The sequence below is a fragment of the Leuciscus leuciscus genome (genome assembly GCF_965113295.1).
Source record: "Leuciscus leuciscus genome assembly, chromosome: 9".
NCBI lineage: Eukaryota > Metazoa > Chordata > Actinopteri > Cypriniformes > Leuciscidae > Leuciscus > Leuciscus leuciscus.
The window spans coordinates 16,269,023-16,292,180 of record NC_138733.1 but is presented as its reverse complement, the minus strand read 5'-3'; the positions used below and the strand labels follow the sequence as shown (position 1 = coordinate 16,292,180).

At 39.6% G+C, this 23,158-nt stretch overlaps 1 protein-coding gene across 2 annotated transcripts in view; it reads left to right on the top strand.

Moving 5' to 3' along the window:
* nxn (nucleoredoxin) overlaps nt 1-23,158 on the top strand; it is a 74,350-nt gene that overhangs the window by 23,631 nt on the left and 27,561 nt on the right. The gene's annotated exons all lie outside the window — the stretch shown is intronic.

Sequence of the window (23,158 nt, the reverse complement as noted above, 5' to 3'; positions counted from 1 at the left end):
AGTAGTTTACCATTGCTGTTCTCTGGTCCACAGCCCTGTCCCGAATGTTGCCCTAAGACCTTGCGGTCCTCCGCACTTTGGTGATGTAATGCCGTATAGACCGTCTGGTGGAAGTCTGCATCAATTTAGGCAAAAGGGCTATAGTTGGCTGCACCTTGAGCACCCTTCAGAATCATAAATGACACACGGGACATGCTGTGGTCTTTGAAGTTGCCAACGCAAGTCTGTGAAACAATATACATCAAGTTTGCCTTTTAGGACTCAGACTAGTAACCAGAAACCAAAATCTGAATCCAACGTTTCCAACAAAGTCATTTTCACCACAATGGTCTAATTCTCGTGAAAGGGAAGTGTCCTGGACTTTTAATAGACTGTTGAGAGAGCTCAGCAAGACTCCACTAACCCACTCTTCATTGCTAGAAGGTTCTTCATCGCTTTGAGGAGTCGCTGCTCCCTTTTGCTCTGAATGCAACCATGCAACCATTACACACTTTCTCAGGCTCGAACAATAGTCCTTCACGACCGGCCCCCATAATCCCCTCTTCTTCTGTCTCATTCATCTACCACTAAATCCCTTCTAAAGTCCAGGCCCCCTGCAGTCCTGTCAACCCCAATGGATACCTGTGTTTGTGACCAGCCAAAGTGACCTTGATTTCACATTTTGGCTGCTTCATTCTGTGCATTTGGCTGCAAGTCAAGTTCAAAGCCGGGGGGAGGTGCACGATTGACTGGAAGTGGGAATCTGGTGTGTGGAAACAATTAAATCTCCTTGCCAGTTTATTGATCCAAGCAGCAAGCCAGTTGGTCTGTTGCTTTGCAGTTTTGGGGGAAAGACACTAGGAATGTTGGGCAGAATTTGAGATGTATTCCACAACTCTCGGTGGGGGACCATGGCATCTCTGAGCAAGATTCGATGCAACCTGCTGGCATACTTGTGCTTTTATGTGCATTAACTTCTCTTTTACCTTCTGTTCTTAACACCTTCCTTTTTCCCCCAATGCAGAATTCACCCTCTATTGTGCATAAATTAACTCTAAATATAATTCTCAAATGCTTCGGTACAGCTTGCGTGTCCTGCATTAAAATGCTTTGCTTAACCTCCTGGTTACTCTTTGACTGAGCACTCCGCAGAGTTAGCTAAAGAGAGCGGTAAGTGTGAGGTTTGATCTGCGTGCAGCTCAGACAGATGTGTTATTGAACGTAAAGAGTGTATCTTCAGTTGTGCATGGATTACCTCCCCCTGGGCTGAGAGGTCCGTCTCAATGCAGAGGCTCTTGGGTTAAGCCTTTCTGTGCAACTGCAGCCTTTAATGAACCATGGGAGTCCGCGCTGTCTGAGCACTTTGACAGGTGTCAAGGATTAATCTCGCCTTCTGGACACGGGCAGATTGCTCTCTCACTTTTTCCATTCTCTCTGCATTTTCCTCTTAGTCAGGCTGTTTTCAGACTTCATTAAAAATGTAATTATTCACTCATTAACCTTTCTAAGCGTTAAATTGCCTTTTTTTTGTGAAAATGGAGAGTTGGTGCTGATAATTGTAGATCAAGGCCAGGGGCAGGGGGTTATGGGAATTGGAGGGTTAAAAGTGGGATGCCTATCCTGATTGGCTGCTGGAATAGTTGGTTTTGAAGATGAAGGTAGACTGCAGTCAGACTGCAGTGGAAGTGCCAATGTCATGATAGCATGGTAAAACATTGCGTGCTGGACCGTGGTAAAGCTGGCATAACTCAGTACAACATGACATCATGACTTTGCGTAAACATACACGCCACTTTCAAGTCAAGTGGCGTGTTATCTATACGCATTTTGAGCTATCCGCGTGTATGTCCACGCCGTCATCTTCCGCGTGTATGTCTACGCTGTTAAATGTCCGAGTGATTCCGCGTGTATGTCTACGCCGTTAAATCTCCGAGCGAAACGAAGCAAAATGTATATCTACATCTGGGGAGCGATATTTTTTTACTAGGATGGTAGGGGAAGACTCATAAATGGTATTAACCCCAGTGACGGGTAGGTTTAGGGACGGGGTTGGAGTAAGTCATATATATTTATATAGAGAGTAATGTAACGTTAAGTCAACGGCGTTGATAAACACGCTGAAAAGCGATTATGCGTGTTGATAGCACGCCAAAAATGGAAATACGAATTGGCGTGTCATACATACGCCATTTCATGAGATCAGTCTGCTCAGTAGTAGAATGTTATGCCCTTTTTTTCTGTAGCTAGGAACGGGCTGTCCGTCAACCGAATGCCCGTCACGGCTAGCTGTGGTTTACTTGATTTGGAAGCGATCTAGCTTTTTGCCATCTAGTTTTGTTTTTTGTGGCAGTCTAGCCAAATTGCATCACCGTTTTAAAAATGTTGTGGTGAGGGTATTGTTGGCTTGGCTTTACTGGTTCCTGCTTCAAGACCAGCAGGTTTGAAGCACTGATCTCACTGCCAGGGAAATATTGCACTGCACATTGCCTGTTGCTGAGCTGAGAGGTCGCTAATAGACGTTTCTAGTTCTGGTTAGATATGTCACTTCCACTAGGATATTGTTCCATATTGACACTAAATACATTTTTATCCTGCAAAAATGGAACATTCTAGAGGGATAAAAGTTTGTTCACACTGCAAAAAATGGCTTCTTAATGAGTTTTTAACTGCGTGACTTGTCATATAGTTACACTCTCAGAAGAAAATGTGCCAAAATTGTTCCTTTTTTGGGGTACAACAGCTTGGCACTGGGGCAGTACCCTTAAAGGGTCACATCTGTACCTTATCTACCCCTAAAGGGTTCCTAGTACTAAAAGGTAATAGAAACCTTAGGTACTAATATGCATAGACATGTATAGAAAGGCTAGATGGCTCAAGGCGGAGTCAGCTGTGTCGTCACTTGGCAGCCATCTTAGGTCAGGAGACTGCGCTGCTGCTCCCTGCTGCTGTGGACGGAAGGTGAGTGACATACGCCAACTAAAATGCTCGTAACTTGCTGAATTCTTGACGGATTTACAAACGGTTTGGTTTATTACAAACCTTATTAACGTGGCTATGATTTGTGCTGATGCCGTTTGTGTATAATTTTTCACAAGTATGCAGTTAAATAGCCGCATCCCTGACGTTTATGACACACCAAGCCGTTTGAAAATCGGTTGAAAATTGAGCAAAATATAGTTATTTCAGCACTACATGCACAATAGACTTTAATGTTATAACTGGACGAGCGGTCCTGTCCTAAGATGGCCGCCGTGTGACGTCGTCGGGTCCCATTGGCTCTCAGCGCCGGTAAGCTATCTAGCCTTTCTATACATGTCTATGCTAATATGCACCTTTTACAGGTAAATAAGATACAAATTTGAACCTTTACGTGTATAGGCCATGACACACCAAGCCGACGTCAAAGAACTAGCAGCAACGAAAGCCGATTGTGTTGTCGCCCCCGTGTTAGCTGCGTCTGGGCCAAAAAGCTGCGATTGAACACACTGCAAAGACTACAGCTAACTTTTTTTAACTAGCATGTGCGTTCTGCACCTGCGTGTAAGGAAATAACTGCCTATATCAGCAGTGGTGTAAATCGGACAGTTCATCACGATATGATATGATATCGATTCTCCCAGCCAGCGATACGATATTTGCAGATACCTCAAAAAATTCTGCGATATGATTACGATTATGATTACGATTATGATTACAATTCGATTCAGGGCTATATCGTTTGATTTAGCGATATTTAGATATTATGTGCCAAGTTTACACAACCAGTTACGTTTTTATTAACTCACAAATGCATCCAAAATATATAACATGAACGTTTAATTAAACTCTTTGAAAATTGCAGACCCTCTCCCAATTGGGACATTTACAACAGAAGAGTTAATTTGCATTTGAAGTAAAATCAATCAAACTGCAGCTGGGTTGTTTTGATTAAGTAGTAATAACTTTTAAAAAATATAGGTAGCTTACTAAATTAAAGTTAATTGAAAGTATAAATGTTTTTAGCAAAAGCAGATAAATCCACATTTCATGTTTCAGAGTTAATCAAAGCCAAGTAATTGCTATAATAAAACACTCTGTTCATTTTTGTAATGTTAATCTCCTCAGCTGACATAGACACCTGACAAAGTTTGTTGTTGTGATTTAGATGCAATACAGGGAGCTTTTCCCTCACCACTAACGCGCTGCTTTAGCAAGGTTACGTGAAAAAGTTTCTGCTTTTATTTTCCTTTTACGCCCCGAAGAAGATATCACTGGTTCATCAATTCGTTGAAATTATCCATCCTCGATCATTTTTAGTCAGCTTTGACGAAACTCCTGTAAGCTAGCGTGTCTTTTCGAAGTGACTGACTAACAGCCTTGTCACCTGACCTGAATACTGCGCGCTGATTCGCTAAAACTGACTTTTTGGGTTGTGTTCACAAACAACAAGGGTGCTTGTTGGTTTCTGCTGTAAAACATGATCTCGCAATGCCTTGACAGTGGACAATACCGGCTTTCGTGACAAAACATGTTTAGGGTTCAGTCAATCTTGTCAGGCGTCTATTTCAGCTGAGAAAAGTTACGTGAGGATGTGGAGAGTGTCAAAATAAAGGTACTGTATATGCATCGTATCGTTCGACGTTTGATTGATGCATCAATTCATATCGATGTATTATTACACCCCTAATCAGCAGATATCAATAGTCTATATTCTTCACTCAAAAAGGAAAACTGAAACGAGGTCTGCAGACCGTAAACAAAGGAGCGCTTGCTTACCATTTTGAATATCAATCATGCTAATCACTTCCAAACTGAACAGCCAATTAGAGTGATTTTTCTCACAGATGGCCCCAACGTCAGCCCCAACGTCAATTCAATATGCTGAATCTACTAGAGCCGACATGTGGAACACTGCAAATACTAGGCCAACAGAAAGATTGGGCACTCCTGATATAAACTATTAACTCTTTCCCCGCCAGCGTTTTTGAAAAAAGTTGCCAGCCAGCGCCAGCATTTTTGATAATTTTCACAAAAATGTCATGGCCCCCAGAATATTTTGTTGTATAAATATCTGAACATGCAATATATCAAAAGAAAAAACAGACCCTCTGCTTTTAAACAAAAAACCCCCAGTTTTATAGCTTCATGCACTCTTTTTTTATCAACACTTGAATGTGGGTAAGTCTTACATAAAAAGCAACATTGAGCAAAAAGCTGAGAGAACTGCATTTGTCAAAGACTACATGTGAATCAGATTCAAGTCAAGTCACCTTTATTTATATAGCGCTTTTTACAATACAGATTGTAGTATAAGCAGCTTGACAGTGATAACAGGAAAATAATACAACAAAGTTTGTTTCTAGAAAAAAAATGTGTTAGTAAGTTCAAGTTATGTAAAAAGGTTATTAAGTTAATTAATAACCTTTACCTTTATATATATATATATATATATATATATATATATATATATATATATATATATATATATATATATATATAGCCGCTCTGGAGAAAACCGTGAAGTCATCGTCCAGCTCAGTTCAGTTCAGGCAGATCAATAGTATTGCTGAATATTAAATGTCCTCCAACTAAGCAAGCCAAAGGTGACAGTGGCAAGGAACCAAAACTCCATCAATAGCCGCGTTTCCACTGTCGGGCCAGTGCGAGCCAGGGCTTTAAACGGGCCGTGCCGGGCTAATAGCCTCGGGCTAATAGCACCGGGCCTGTGTTTCCACTGTCGGGCCAGTGCGAGCCAGGACTTTAAACGGGCCGTGCCGGGCTAATAGCCTCGGGCTAATAGCACCGGGCCTGTGTTTCCACTGTCGGGCCAGAAGCTCCACAGCGCTTCACTAAAACACGCCCGTAACACGCCTCTCTGGAACAACGTCACTCTAACCCATTCACCAACAAATGGAAGTTTTATCAGAAAACTCATCAGAAATCACTGGAAACAGCGTTGAAAACAAACATGATAAAAGCGGCCGTTTGCTGGCATTTTTGTTGTTTTTGTTTACTTGAATATTTAAAACCCAAGCATCGATGTTTTACCACAGGTTTACAATAAAAAGTGATACATTGATCATAATGAATTAATTTATGTCAAAATTGCACATTAGTCACTCAGAAATAAATTACCGTTAGGTCTATTTCACAAAAGAAAGAGGACACACTTACTTCTTCAGTCGCGTTTGTTTCTGTTTATCTGGTAACGTTACAGGACATATTTACATCACATTTAGAAAGAATGATAATTTCTACAAATATATGCCACCAAAAATATGACCTGAGGAACTTTAGCACTCTCTCGACTCCCATACAGATATTTTCAGTCAGAGAAACAGAGGAAGCTCCCGAAAAAAAAGTTGCTTTATTTTATGATAGTCCGGTATAAAGAGACGAGACGTAGGCTACTGACAGATCAAATAAAAACATGATTGTGATAGCCTTTATGATTGGTCTGATTTCTTCAAGCGTTCACTGTTTTTTTACTATGCGTATCTTCAAGCGTTTACTATGGTAATGGTTAGCGCGCATAGTCTTTTGCATCACAAACACAAGGCATTCAAACATGAACGCGAGTTAAGTGGTCCGACAGTGGAAATGCGGCTAGTGACAGAATGAGGAAAAAAAACCTTGGGAGATACCAGGCTCAGTCAGGGGCCAGTTCTCCTCTGGCCAACGAACGAACGAACGCACAGTGTATGACTATGTTTCAGGCAGCATTACAGATCAGAAGTGAGATTGGATCAGAATATTTTTCCAGTTCCATCTGGTTGAAGGTCGGAGTCATCACGCCGCTATACAGATGGGTTTGTTTAGGATCAGTGCCGATGGCTTCTGAATGACGATCGAAACACAGATGAAGTAGAATGAGCTCATCAAGCTTGCACAGTCCTATAGCTCGTCGACATTTCATTCGGTAACATTGTGCAGCTTTGATTGATATGCTGTTTTTAATGATCAAGATATTTTGCATAATTATGCATCTGCTTAAATATGCTATCGTTTGTTTCTGCTTCTTCGCATGTCTTTTGATCTGAAGATTCTGTAGCCTACTCTGTCAGAAGATGTGAAATAGCTTTAGTGAATTTTTTTTTTTAAGACAAAATACTCTCAAAACAAAAGAGACATACTCCAAAAACAAGTCGTTATCTTGTGGAGTGTCTCTCAAGTAACTTTGCTGTTTACATTGTCATTTTGCATCATTGCGACTGGCGAAATGAACAAGCCTTTAAGGACCGGTGGCAATTTTTCTGGCACAAACCAGATTTTTTTCAGTTTGTGTATGCTTACATGCTGGTGAGGTTGTTTGTAGAGTTCTCAACGGGCCTGAAAATTACAACCCGACCCGACCCGGCCCGTGGCTTTTAAAGCCCGGACCCGATGTAACCCGACACATCAACATGAATTATCTGCCCGAACCCGGCCCGCGGCCCGACGCCGCGTCAGATTTTTTTTTTCTCATACACGTATTATCATGACCAGCAGACGCGAATTCAAATCAACCTTTAATGTTCACGCCTTTTAACAATACAAACAACTGAAACAATAAACTTTAAATATATAAATAGTCTGTAGGCTAGTAGCGACGGTGAATTCACCTGCGGCAAGTTTACTTTTCACCAACTCCATCTTCTTCTCCAGGCTAAAGGCGTGCACGCAGCGGCATCAGGTCTGCCCCCGCCCCTCTTCATGATGTTGCACGCAGCAGCCAGACTTTCTTTATGGTGGACAGCAACGATGATTAATAAATGTTTAGTTTTTTTACTGAGCAGAAAAGATTAAGCCCAATGTCCGACCCGACCCGAGTCATTTGCTTATATTTTCGACCCGAACCCGGCCCGAACCCGCGGGTCCCGTCGGGTTTGTCGGGCCGACCCGACCCGTTGAGAACTCTAGTTGTTTGGTGTTTCTGAATTAATCTGCATCTAACACAGTTTTTTACAACAGGCTGATTTGTTAACATCATAGGAGAGTGAGAGCCTGTTATCATAATTACATGCTATTGATTGCTTGCTGAGCTGATGTTGGAGAGCTGCAAGGAATGTGGCCATCGAGCCTGAAGAAGAAAGTACTTGGTGCTCGACTGCTCGCGGTGTAGATTTTCTTCTGGCTGGGAAAGGATGTGATGTTAGCCTGTGGGTATGTGTTGAAATTTTGACCTGGCAGGATGATTCAGGTTATTTGAGATGTTGAATTTGAGACAAAGTACTACCATTTTATAAGGTTTCCCTAGCCTAACCATCAGTGTATTGTTTCTTGTCCTTCTGCTGTCATGACGTAAAATAGCCCACAGCGTCATTCTAACAGAAACCACAATCCCTCAGACTTCAGTGCAGGAATGCTGGTTATTAAAGACCAAAATAATTGCATTACAACTCCTATGTCTTTCTCTTTGGCTCATCTCTCCGATATAAAGCCACAGGGATACTAAAAGGCCCAGGAAAGGAGCAGATCTATGGTAAGCAAAAGCTCCAAGCGAGCTACGGTTTTAATTTGGAGAAGATTGTGTTTTGGCTTGGTGTCTGTTTGTGTAGGGTGGGGGAAAGAAGTCTTGGGTTATCTGAGTACAGAGGTAATATCCCTTATGATAATCACAAACTCCCTGAAAATAAGAATTGGATCTCATATGGTTGTAATTTAGACAGACAGAAAATGAATTTATTGTGCTGCACATTTGCTAGTGAAACATTAGTGGAGGGGGAAAACTCTGAATGCCTGCCTTTATTTTGTGTATCATTATACTGTTAGTTAACTTAGCATAGCTTAGCTGCATAAAATGTCTGTTTAAATGAATCAGAATGGCTCATCCGAACTTTTTGTAGTGTGTTAAACTACATGTTTTATGGGCTGACCAATGCCTCCTGGTTTCTCTGTTCATGATAGCACAAAGGATTTTACAGAAGATGACGACAGTTTGCAAACATCCTGTCGATCCCTAGAGACCAAAAAAATTACCTCCATCAGTTCGAGGTCGGTCTGCCCCATTTTCTTTGTTAGGAATCATTAGGCAGACATAGAAGGCTTGCTTTTGAAGGTTTAATTTTTAATGATAGATACAAAACGAGTTGTGTTGGGTGGCTCAGCTGTTCTCTAATGCTTGATATATAGAGGATGCAGTCTCTGAGGAAATCAGTGGTTTATTGGATGGGTTGGATTCAACAATGGGGCGAGATGTTTGATAGGAACCATAAGGAGTGATTTATGATGAAAGATTGGTGCTCAGGTGAAGAAGAACATTGTGGAAGAACTGTTGACCTACATGCAAACAAAGAACAACACAAATGAGGATTGATGGACCCGAGCCAGTGAGCCGTTCATGTGTGGGAAAGCTCAGTCAGAGATCATGACGATAGAGCCAGCATGTATTCTGTACATGCCTGCAATGGTCCTTTTGCGAGTTTTGCCTTTGTTGTTGGGCATGTGCAATCGGCTGACTTTCTCAATTAAACTGCCAGGCCATTTGCATTGTCTGTGAGCTCATTACAGAGATAATGGTGACATTGAGTGTTTTGTTTTGCAGTGAGGGCTTTCTATTTTCAAGGAAACTTGGCAGATGGAAGCAAAACCCCTAAAGAGTCTCTTGTGAAGTCCGGTTTGAGCTGAACCAGTCCAGATCGACCCATTAGCTGCTGCCCCTGCATAGAATGAACAAGACCACCCAGATTCATTCGAGAGAACAATGTAACACAAGTGAACATTGTACTGATTGGAAGTAAAAAAAAAAAGCCACATGCTTTTCAGCTGTCTTGTTGGCTGAGATAAACGACATATAAACAAGAGAGCAGAGGATGACAATTGGATGCCTAATGGCTGCGTTTGCTGGGCTGGATGACTTGATGAACAAAATAAAACAAAAACACAATACTAATGTTCTAACTGGGATATTCTTGCTCACCCTTTGAATCTCAGGCCAAATTTCTTATGGAAGTCTTGGTTAGTTGAACTGTAGCATAAACACAAGTGAGCTGTGAGGTAATTGTTATAGTCTTCGCGTTGGAAGGTTTGAACAGAATGTTCCTTAAACTGAACAAATAAAAGCGTCCATAGGTTCACACTCACCTCAAGGCTCAAGACTACTTGAAACGTAATCGTTCCTGCTTTTGTGTTAGTGTAAAACCAGCCCCTTCCCCCTCTTGCCCCAGCGTGTCCCACAAATCCCTGGGAACAATGTAAAGCCAGCCTCCGTGTACATACAAATGTCAGATTCACTTCTGTCTGGCGGCACATATGTATTGAAGGAAACATTTCATCTTGCGGCTGCTTGTGTGCATTACAGTAAACGCCATTCAAAAGCTTGTTGGGGCAGAGGACAGGAAATGGCAAGTTCACTCAATCCTGTTAATGTGGAATAGCATTTAATTAGAGCCGCTTGAAGCAGATGAGGCTGACACAAATAAGACCTGGATGTGATGTACAAGAAACAAGACGTGCCTTTGGACAGATTTGATAGTTTTATAATAATTAATACCAAACTGGAAACTGATTCTACACTCATGACTGTCCTGATTGGCTGTTTGTAAAAGCTTACAGTTAAAGGTACAATATGTAAGAATTTTGCATTAAAATATCCCAAAATCTCAAGGCCAGTGTTATATATTTTGTTAAGTTGATTACTTACAATATCCCAAATGTTTCCAACTATTTTTAAATAATGAGAAAATTGCGATTTTAACCAAGGAAACGGGGCGTTAGAGCAGGGGGGAGCTGGGAGTCCCCAGTCAATTGCGTCATATCCGCGTTACCCTCGGATTCCGCTCGTACTGCGTGGAGTCCTGGACAAATGTGGAAGTTGTAGGCCTAGTTGTAGCGTCTATCAAGCTACAAACGTTAGCTTGTTTCTTGCAGTCGTTATGGAACACAATTATTATTTACTGATTGCAGCTGGTTCTGTCGACAAAGCATGCTTAATTTTATATTTTCCAAATGTAGCATTCGGTAATAGTTATGTTTATGCAAGGAAAGTACTATTGCTTTAGGTTTGTGTTTAGTTTATTGACATTGTTTATCACGTCTGGTGTTTATGGCCATGTAAATAAATATAGCATGTGTTATACATAAAGATTAATCAGTATTTTGGCAAATGATGTGGGCATGTTCGAATGTACTTTTACAACAATTGTTTAGAACACGTAAAACTGCGCAGCGTTATCACAACAATGAATTCGACATACAGTAACATCTATGATAACCAATTTAGTATTAAACCTTACTTTTCTTGCTGTTAATTCATTTGAATGAAATAAAAGTGTGATGAGGTTCAAGAGTCAGGAAGAAGACGGGTCGGCGTGACTGGGACTCGTACTTTATTCAAATAAAACAAAACAAACAAAAGTCGCGCACAACGCGCATTCACCGTGGCAACGGCACAAAACAGTTCAAAAATGAGAGCTCGGATCCACCGGTTTTCTTTCTCTGCGTCCAATTTTCTCTCCAGTCTCTGATTCCAGCACGGTCTCTCCACGACAATAATACTGCAAAAAGACACAGGTGTTCGTCATTTGCACTTGACCTTCTTACGGTACGGCTCGTCTTGTTTCTATCTCTCCCGTTACAGACCGCGCTGAACCACGCCCCCCCCTCGCCACAAAAAGCATGTCATTAAACGCAACATTTATAAAAATAGAACATCCATGAACATGATTTTTCGATTCCCGTCTGACTGATTTACATCCACGGTGGAGTTGAAAACAACAGTTCCCATCATTCTACGCTCCTTTACATCGTCATCAAGCTACGCCGTTGTTGTTGTTTGGAATGTAGCGGCAGAAAATGTTGCATATTGTACCTTTAATGAAAGATTTAAATAATTGAAAATGATGTTGAACGAATAATACAGTTGCATTTAGCAGAATGTGGAGGAAATCTAATGAATCAAATGCCTTAATTACATTAACAGAAAGAAAAAAATTGTCCTATTCACTCACAAAAAAAAGAAAGAAAAAGATTCTGCCTTATGCAGTTTTTAACTGAACTATTTGTAACTGATTCATTACAAAGAATTAATTTGTTTGCGAATTAGACTATACCTACACTTAAAACGAACTTTGGTGCGATTGCTCAAATCCGAACCCTGGTGCGCACCAAACGAACTGCGGCACGGTTCGAATGAAATATGAACACAAGACGGACCAAAGATGTAAATGAGACAAAAACAGGATGTGATGTCACAAGATGCGACCCTAAAAAGGACAGAGTGCTCAACCGTACCTGATTTTTCTCATCATATGAGCTGCATTGCTTATCACAGTTCATTGCAGCAGATCTTCGTTTGTGTTATCATAAAAGCTGTGTGTGTGTGTCTTTAGTTTCGGTCTTAAAATGAAAGTGTGAACGCCTAGCGAACCAGGACTAAATGTATAATTTTTCATTTTTGGTCGGGGCCAAAGGAACCAAGGGAAGCGAACTACAAGTGTGAACACACCATTAGTCACTGATTCTTCTTTCATCTCTGGCTGGTTTATGAAGGCAGCGATTCTGACAAACTGTATCATGTTTCTTGCTGATCCAACGGCGCAATCTGTTTTTCTGCACTGTAACAAATGAAGCGTAACTACCTATACACTACTATCATTCCCCCAATCCAATAGTTTCATTGTCTGGTCACACTGTGGTCTAGCAGATTAAAGTGTGTGTGTGTGTGGTGTTAGGCAGGAAGCAGCGATTTGTGTCTGAGGTGACCTGAGGCTTATAGGAAAAAGAGAAATTTAATGTCCAGAGATTTGATTTTAGCAAAACAACCACATTATTAGACACGCTGTTATGGAGGGGCTAGTGTATTGAATCATTTATGTTATACTGGATATATAGTATTTATTAATTAAGTATTAGGTATAATACTTAATAATGGTAATTGTAAATTAAGTATTTAACAATTACATAAATATATAAAAAGTACACATTGTATAAAGATTTATGTACTTTTTTTGAATTTTTAAGCATTTACTTTACTAAACTAAAACGATATATTATACATATACCTTATAACAGTATACACACACACACACACTCAGTCTTCCTTTTACCCCCCACTATGATGGTGTTGAATCACAGTGAGGGATAACTGTATCATTTGAAGCTGGCGATTTCATGGATATACGTTTTATTTTATGCTTTATTTCATAAATCGTTTTCTATTGCTGCAGGCAATGCCCTGTGCCGCTCTCACTAGCTCTGCCTCTCTGTTGCTCTTCTCAACACACACACACACACACACACACACAGCCTTTTGTTGGCAGCCTGGCTGCCTTGACATTCTCTGATTTGTTGGCAACGCCAGCTGCTGGCATTAGCCAAGTTAAAGGCTGTATGGCAAGAGCGACACAGCTTTGCTCGGTGGAGGGGCTGAACAGCACTGGCTTTTGTGTCTGACTCTTTCTGCTGGTTATTTATAAATTGTGTCAACCTGCAGTGCATTCCAGGCCTCCTCAAACAGAGCTTTGCCGCAATGATGTGAGCTGCTTTTGTGCCTGACATGGTTCCTCTGGGGACTCTAGCTGTGAAACACATTTTTATTCCTGAAAGTGGATTATTAAGGGTCTGTCACAGTAGCACATAGTTTAACTGTTGTTCGATTACACCACACATCCATTGCTTGTTTGTAATTATTGTTTTCTTGGGGAACGAATGACTTATCTGGAGTGAAGTGTGGGATGTTGCTGGAGTGTTTATCATGGGCGTGTCCAGATCGGTCGACTAAAATTTGATTGGCCACCCCAAAATTCAAAGATATGATTGACTATCAAACAAATTAGATGTGGGACCTACAATACAAACAGATATAATACAGATCATGTTGTTCCTTTCAGAAACAGCTAGAGTCTTGACTCTTGAGACATTTTTTAGATATTTTTAATTTTGACATGCTGTCTTACAATTTTAATCAAGGCATGAGATGCTGAAAAAACAATGAGAGGCGATTCAGTGGCCAATAAAATTCATGCTGTTTTATTGTTGATTCAAAATAAAAAAAGTGAGTTAACTTTATTTTGATGGTCCCTTTTGATCATTCTTTGGGTGCTACATTACTTATAGTCAACAGAATTGGTTAACGCCAACGGGACCATCAAAATAAAGTGAAACCAAAAGGAATATGATAATTTGGTTATCTTTTCTTTATACATATTTTCACATCTGGTGTTGGGTATTAAGTATTACATATACTTTTTAAAATTTAAATTATAAAATGTAATTTATAGACATATTTTATTTATATAATAATTATATATATATATACATATACATATACATATTGTGGTAGATTTTTCCCTAAACCTAACTATCTGGTGCGTCTCCAATCGACACCCAATTGATCTTATTAACTGGGGGCGTCTCCAAATCGACACCCAATACCTTTATACTCTAGCTCTTGCGTCTTCAGTCGACAACTGGCTGAGTTTTTCACTCTAATTAACTTTGTTTCCCTAAACTAGCTTCCTTCCTGCGCAGAAATAATCGACAAACAGACTTCTGCAAATGTTCTTTAAATCCTTTAATCACGGCCAGGAGATCTTCCCGAGCAGTTCTCAGGGAATCTCTCCCAAGAAGCAAGGCCGGAGGATCTCAGACAAATTCCATTGAGAATCCCACCAGAAAAACGGATACAACAGTTTTTATAGAATCGAGACAACAAATAAGATTATAGTGACTAACATGTCACCTTCAATATGATTGGTTCAATTGGTTCAAAAGCCCCAACCTTTTCCCTCTGTCACTGGCACAAGAAAACTCTGTTTTTGTGATTACTTATCACAAGGTTTGAGCACTAGTCATCTGTCTAGTTTCACTTCCCCTAATTGTTATTTATACACACACACACACACACACACACACACACACACACACACACACACACACACACACACACACACACTCAAAGTCACAAGTTTTCCCCAAAGAGTTTGGAAACATTTAAAAGCATATGTCGTTCCTGCAAGAAAAACAAATGTTAGTTGATTAATTAAAAAATCCATCACTATATATAATTGTATTAATAAAAAAAAAAGATATATATATATATAAGTCAGGGAATGCTTCATAACCACCCTTGAAAGAATCCATACTGAACATTAAATTTAAAAGAAACAAGCCACTGGTGTTCATAATAGAAGTCTTCCTGAAATGTTTATGTCTTATTGCAGTGTTACAACTACCACTTGTGGTCATCTTGAATTGTGACCTTCATGTCAACAGCAGAGGTTTTGGCCAGAATTTCAGATATACTTTTATGTCTAACACAAATTTTGTGGGCTAAAAGCCACAATATCCCTCTCTCTCTCTTTTTTTTTTACATTTCTGCTTTTGCTTTTCCTTTCCATTTCTCTCTCTCCAGGGAGTACTTTTATATGCATCAGTGGAAAACATTAATCACACCGTTCTGATGAGGGTTTGGGCCCGATGTCGTACTCTGCGCTGCTTAACTACTATACACACATCTTCCAGCTATGCAGATTATGCACAGGAAAAAAGAACCTTATGTAAACAATTGGCGGTTGAGATCACAGTTTATGGTTTAATGACTCTTTACACAGTGCATAAGACATCATAAACACTGTATTAACGTTTCAGAAAAGGAAAAGCATTGTAAAAGGGTCATGTTAGTGCATTCAGGTAATAGCTGGCATGTAGTTTTCAGTTTCAGCTCTTATGGAAGGAATTCTGGACTAAGTTTGGACCGCAGCAAGCGGCGCTCCCCTTCCTTCCTGTCTTAATAGTGTACCGCTCTACAGGGTTCACAGAGCAAGTACACAATGCCTGAAGGAACAAGAAGGCAAAACAATTGAGCGTGTTTATCTGTGCCTATTTGATCACATTAAAGGGACCGGTACTCGGCCACACTACTTTAAGGAAACTACCTCCAATCCACTTCAGAAGGATAATAAACACACCGAATGCTGACCTCTCTCGCTTAACCACACTGCGCGGTTCATTCTTCTCATAATTCCCTTTACTTTGTCGGGTCACTAGGTCAGCGGTTGACTTCACACAGCCTTTTGCTCCATGTGAATTTCCTCGATTACAAATCTACATATCCAGGTCACGAGCAGTCGTTATATAACTATTACTCTTATAATGCGCACTAGTCATAATGTTCTATTGTTTGTTCTATTTATTTATTTATTATCATTAGCTAAGTGGAATAAATTGTACCTAATAACATAGTGAACATAAATAATGCATAATGTTTTCCATTTTATTATAAACAATTTCTGCATGTTTGGCCATTTGACAACTAGCAGGCAGAGGTTATGTTAACTATCCAGATATATGGAGCACTGTATAACAGACAAACACAACTCCATCAAGCACCGCTTCTCTACTGAACTATTCTGTCTTGAGTCGAGAGTAAAGGTGATTTACAGGGGAAAAGGCCAGAAAGTCAACTAAGGACTCAAGAGGAAACTTAAAGGTAACATTGACTCTCCCAGTCATGAAAAAAAAGCTTCCCGTTGTGAGTATCCTGTTTCACATGGCCTCTGGCTATAAAAACTACACAGCGGGCTTGCTTAACAGCACCTTCTTATCATTAGAACTGATTTCAAATTCAGTAACAGAATAGAATATAAGTCAAAGTCAGTGTTGAATTTGCCTTTTTAATGTAGGTCTATCACATTTTATTCAGTATAATCATACTTGAACATTATGCCCTTTATTTATTGTTTAAAAACAAGGAATTTAGCTAGGTAAAATATATTTGTATATATTTTTGTTTGTGGTTTTCTTTTTTCTTTTGTTTGCTTATTTAGATTTTATTGATTGATTATTTTATTTGTATTTATTTTTTTATTATTATTATTATTATTATTATTATTATTAATCGCAATTCGCCAAATCAACAAAGCCATCATGGTCATAATGGCCGTACAGCACCCAGCCCGTCTCTGTCGAACTATAGATGTTACTGTTCAGCTGCTTCAGCAGATTATTTGCGCTAAATGAATGGTTAATGTCATGGTGCAATGAGCAGAAACTGCTCTTTGTAAATAATTGGAATCTGTTTTGGGAGCGTCCTAGGCTTTTCCGTGCTGCTTACACCCAAGCAGATTCGGAGCGGATCTTCTGTCAGATAACATCTCCAAAATGTTAAATACCCTTTGACTAGTAACCAAAAGTCCAAATCATAGTCTCTGCTGCACCAATTCAACTGATATAAATACTAGTGTAGAACATTGCATAGAAACCGTGTCTATTCCTCGTTTAGTGAGATCAAATAATAAATCTACTGCAGGATCTAGGAAAAATCTAATTGTTATTAAAACAGAAAATGTTGCTATTAGTAAACAAAAACTATTTCTAAAGCTAGGTCTTCTAAACATTAGATCACTCACACCTAAGGCAGTTATTGTAAATGAAATAGTCACAGATAATAGCTTCGATGTACTTTGCCTTACTGAAACCTGGCTTAAACCAAATGATTATTTCGGTATTAATGAGTCTACTCCTCCTGGATACTGTTATAAGCATGAGCCCCGTCTGATTGGTCGTGGCGGCGGTGTTGCAACCATTTATAGAGATATTCTAAATGTTACTCAGAAAACGGGTTATAAGTTTATTTCATTTGAAGTACTTGTACTAAATGTTACGCTCTTAGATGTTAGAAAAACATCCCTATTATCTCTAGCCTTGGCTACCGTATATAGACCGCCAGGGCCTTACGCTGATTTCCTAAAAGAGTTTGCAGATTTTCTCTCAGACCTATTAGTCAATGTCGATAAAGCATTAATTGTTGGAGATTTTAACATACACGTTGATAATCCAAATGATGCGTTAGGAGCTGCGTTTACAGATTTATTAAATTCATTTGGGGTCAAGCAAAACGTCACCGGACCAACACATCGTCTTAATCATACACTCGATTTAATTATATCACATGGAACCGATCCAACCGATATAGATATCATTCCACAAAGTGATGAAGTCACTGATCACTACATGGTAACTTGCATATTACATACTGCTGGAATATGTCATGCGGCGTCGCGTTATCAACCAGGCAGAACAATCCTCCCATCCACATAGATAATTTCTCAAATTGCTTATCTAATCTGTCTCAGCTGCTGCCTGAACCCAAACAAACAGATGAACTAGAAGAACTAACTAGCACTATGAGCACCATTCTCTCTAGAACATTGGATGTGGTTGCACCTATTAAATTAAAAAAGGTCAGAGAGAAAAATAAAGCACCATGGTATAACAATACTACCATGTTTTAAAGAGAGAAACACGTATTTTAGAGCGCAAATGGAAACAAACTAATTTAGAGGTCTTTAGAATCACGTGGCAAGACAGTATGTCACGTTATAAAAAGGCCCTAAAAGCGGCCAGGGCTGAGCACCTCCGCAAACTAATAGAAAACAACCCAAACAAACCAAGGTTTTTATTTAACATCGTGACTAGACTAACAAATAAACAGACGTCACCCGAACAAAATATCCCGTTACAGTTCAGTAGTAATGATTTCATGAACTTCTTCACTGAGAAAATAGAAAGCATCAGAACCACAATTGTAAACGTTCAATCTTCAATCGCGCCTTATAATTCAGCTTCAATTATCACCCCGAAAGAACAATTACAGTGCTTTACAACTATAGAACAAAAAGAGTTAAATAAACGTATCACTTCATCTAAAACAACAACATGTTTATTAGATCCTATACCAACTAAACTACTGAAAGAAGTGTTCTCTCAATATTATTAACTCGTCTTTATCTTTAGGTCATGTTCCAAGAACATTTAAACTGGCAGTTATAAAACCTCTCATTAAGAAACCACAATTAGATCATAGTAACCTAGCAAATTATAGACCCATTTCAAATCTTCCATTTATGTCTAAAATATTAGAAAAAGTGGTGTCCGCTCAACTGGGCTCTTTCTTGCAACAAAATGATATCTATGAAAAGTTTCAGTCTGGATTCAGACCGCATCATAGCACTGAAACTGCGCTCGTTAAAATCACAAATGATTTACTTTTAGCTTCTGACCAAGGCTGTATCTCAATACTAGTTTTACTTGATCTTAGTGCTGCGTTCGATACTATAGATCATACATTACTCTTAGATCGACTACAAAATTATACTGGTGTTCAAGGACAAGCACTAAGCTGGTTCAAATCATACCTATCTGACCGCTACCATTTTGTCTACTTAAATGGAGAAAAATCGATCATAACTCCAGTAAACTATGGAGTGCCGCAGGGATCTGTATTAGGCCCTCTGTTATTTTCCATATATATGATGCCACTTGGAAATATTATAAGGAAACATGGAATTAGTTTCCATTGTTATGCTGATGACACTCAAATATATATTTCATCACGGCCGGATGAAAACGCTAAATTTTCCAAATTGACAGAGTGTGTTAAAGATATAAAAGATTGGATGACGCGTAATTTTCTTTGATTAAATCCAGACAAGACAGAGGTAATACTTATCGGTTCAAAAAACCGCCCACAAAACCTCGCACAATACAACTTTAATATCATAGGATGTCCTGTTACTTTATCCTCTACAGTAAAAGACCTGGGTGTTATACTCGATTGCAACCTGTCTTTTGAAAATCATATTTCATATGTTACAAAAACAGCCTTTTTCCACCTTAGAAACATTGCTAAGCTACGTAATATGCTATCAGTTTCTGATGCAGAAAAGTTAGTTCATGCATTCATGACCTCGAGACTGGATTACTGTAATGCTTTATTAGCTGGTTGTCCTGCATCCTCAATAAACAAGCTACAGTTAGTCCAAAATGCCGCCGCTAGAGTTCTTACGAGATCAAGAAAATATGATCATATAACACCGATTTTATCATCACTGCATTGGTTACCTATAAAGTTCAGTATTAATTACAAGGTATTGCTACTGACTTATAAAGCCCTAAACGGCTTAGCTCCAGTCTATTTAAAGGATCTTCTATCGCCCTATAATCCATCGCGCTCTTTAAGATCACTAAATTCAAGGCTTTTGGTCATACCTAGGATATCCAGAACCACCAAAGGAGGGAGAGCATTTTCACATTTGGCTCCAAAACTCTGGAATAGTCTTCCTGATACTGTTCGTTGCTCAGACTCGCTCACCCAGTTTAAAACTAGATTAAAGTCGCATCTCTTCAGCCAGGCATTCATATAATCCTACAGTTCAAACTACAATCCGGCCTCTTGCGCATAAATGCCAGAGGAGAACTGGCCCCCGACTGAGCCTGGGTTCTCCCAAGGTTTTTTTTCTCCATTAGGTCACCTGATGGAGTTTTAGGACACCATTAGGTCACTTGATGGAGTTTTTCGGTTCCTTGCCACTGTTGCCTTTGGCTTGCTCAGTTGGGGATATTTTGGGGATATTTAATTTAATTTTATCAATCAATAAATTCCTCTTGAAACAAATTTTGTTGTATTATTTTAATTTAATACTGTGAAGCTGCTTTGATACAATCTGTATTGTGAAAAGCGCTATACAAATAAACTTGACTTGACTGTAGAGAGACCCTGGCCGTCCCTTGACCTCTGATTTCTGACCTCTGCTTTAGGTGACGAGAGGTCCGTCGTGCTGAGAATGCGTCTTCACCATGCCACGCTTTGTTTGATGTACTCCCTTTCAAGCACACTTCAGTGCTGCTCATGTTACCTTAACGAAGACTATAAGCTTTACTGGTAGATCTTCTCTCTTCTGTGTGTGGCATCTAGCCTACATCAAGATGTTAGGTCTGGCAACTCACCGTAGACACGGCTCAATCCGAGGGGCGGGATAAACGGCTGTCTTTCAAATTCCCTCTGCACGCAATAGGACAGCGCTTCAACCAACCAAAGCGTTTTCCCAACAGCGGAGCTAACGTCAGTTGATAGATTCAACTTTTGAATCTGGCCGGCAAAAGTACGAACACATCTTCCTTTTTAAGAATGACTAAAGTGCCGTTCTTTGCTCTTTTCTCAAAGAAAAACTTAACTCCAAGTCCTCCAGAGTCGCGGCCAAAGCCGATTCGAAAGACTGTTCTCCAGCAGCAGCCATTATTTGTTTTCAAGTAGCAGGGAACCGTCGCAACTCTGTCGTCATTATGTTAAGCCCGCCCCGCCTTCTCTATACATGATGTGATTGGCCTGACCCAATTTAGGTTTTTCCAGCACGAAAGTCAACGGAGAGTTGCTAGACTACCCTGGCTGCAAAATACATTTTGCTGCCGCTAGGGTGCGTCTAGATTTCTAGGCTATGTGGCATCAGAAGCATGGCAGATCTTTTAAAGGCTGGTGTTTGTTTAAAGATGCCTTCATTTGCAAACTCGCAGGGGACTCGTGGGTCACTGCAGGGGTTGTGTGGGGGTGACTGGTGTGTATGTTTGAAGGCCAGACCGTCCCTGCGACCATGTTTTAAACCATGACCTTTGATTCCTTCCCCATCGCTGCCCACCGTGCCGCCCGGCCAACAGCTGCCCCATGTGCCGAAGTGACCCTGAAAGCCTGACGCTCAGCTGTCCGCATCCTTCTCCTTATAACACACACACTGAACACCCCCCTCTTTTACACACCAACTGACACTCGTAAATCTCGCTGAGGGACGTTCAGCGTTGCTTTGGTGCTTTTTTAGCATTGCTTACCCAAAGCAGACGTTCGTTTGCATGCGGCAGCCCAAGCAAAGTCAAAACTAGGTCAAGAGGTTGGAGGCTTTAATGATTTGGAAATTCGGGGGGCGTAAGCCAATAAACCCATGAAAGTTGTCGGTATAATCGTCTCTCTGAGAGTGCCCAATCCCTGCTTATCTGATTTAACAGCATTTTATGCTTTTACCACTGTTCTGGGATCAGCGAGCGAAAGGGCATCGGCGTGTTTGTGCGCGTTAAGTAAGACTAGGTCTGGCCAGATACGCATCACTTCCAGAATCAGCAGTGTTACCCTGCAGCTGCAGAAAACATGTGCTCTTTAATGAGCGAAAGAAGAGAAGAGGAAATGGGTTAATAGACAGATATAAAATGTCACAGTGAAATCCAGTGTTCCTACATGCCACGCAGTCACACGGTTACTCCGCTTGCTCACATAAAAAGCATAAACGAATCATCATTCTACTCTATAAAGGTGTAGTTTATGACGCTGTCTGAAATATGAAGTGTAAAACACTTTCGAGTCGTCCGCCAAAAGCATTTATCGGTGCATAATGTGCCTGTAGTTTCCTCTGGAGTAGCACTTGGAGCCAAAGCTTTGGAGTCGTCCCACTGTCAGGCCTCTATAGTAGCTTTATGAAGCTGTGCAGCCCACCGAACTGCTCTTGAGATTTACAATGCCCTGGAGAGCCTGAGGCGGCCCATATGCTGTAGATGTTCAGCTTTGGTGAATTAAGGGAGGGACCTAAAAATAAAACTGTCTCTTTAAGATGGATGGGTATTTGGGTTTTCTCATGAACGATGTGCTACTATGTGGAGATGGGTCAGTGACATGACACTTTTATTTTTTTTATCTTTACTTACTTTTTTGTTATATGCCATTCAGAATTTAAGGAAAAGGAATCATTTTATTCAGCAAAGAAGCATTCAATAGATCAAAAGTTTACAAAGGATTTCGATTTCAAATAAATGCTGTTCTTTCTATTCAAATAATCCTGGTTGGAAAAGTATCATTGTTTCCACCAAACTGTTTAGCAGCACAACTGTTTTCAACATTGATAGTAATAAGAAATGTTTATTGAGCAGCAAATCAGCATATTAGAATGATTTCTGAAGGATCATGTGACCCTGAATACTGGAGTAATGATACTAAAATTCAGCTTTTGCGTCACTGGAATAAATTAGATTTGAATATATATTTAAATAGGAAATAATTATTTTAAATTGTTACAATATTTCACAATATTACTGTTACTTTATTTTTTTTAAATCAAATAAATGCAGCCTTAGTGAGACTTTTTTCAAAAAGCAATAAAAATATCTTACTAAAAATATCTACTGACAAACTGACAAACAGTAGTGTATTTACTTCAAAAAATAAATATTTAAGAAAGCAATTTTTTTTTATGATGGGCATGTTTTTATTGGGATAAATAATAAACAAAAAATAATAAAAATATAAATAAATAATTATAACAAAAACACGACCGTAAAATATTTTAATCATTTTAAAAAAAGTTTTTTTTTTTTTAACTAAACTTCATCTTTAGTAAGGATTTTCTTTTTTACTTGATAGTTACTACATGACATTTTTATTAAAAACTTATTTAAAATGGTATAA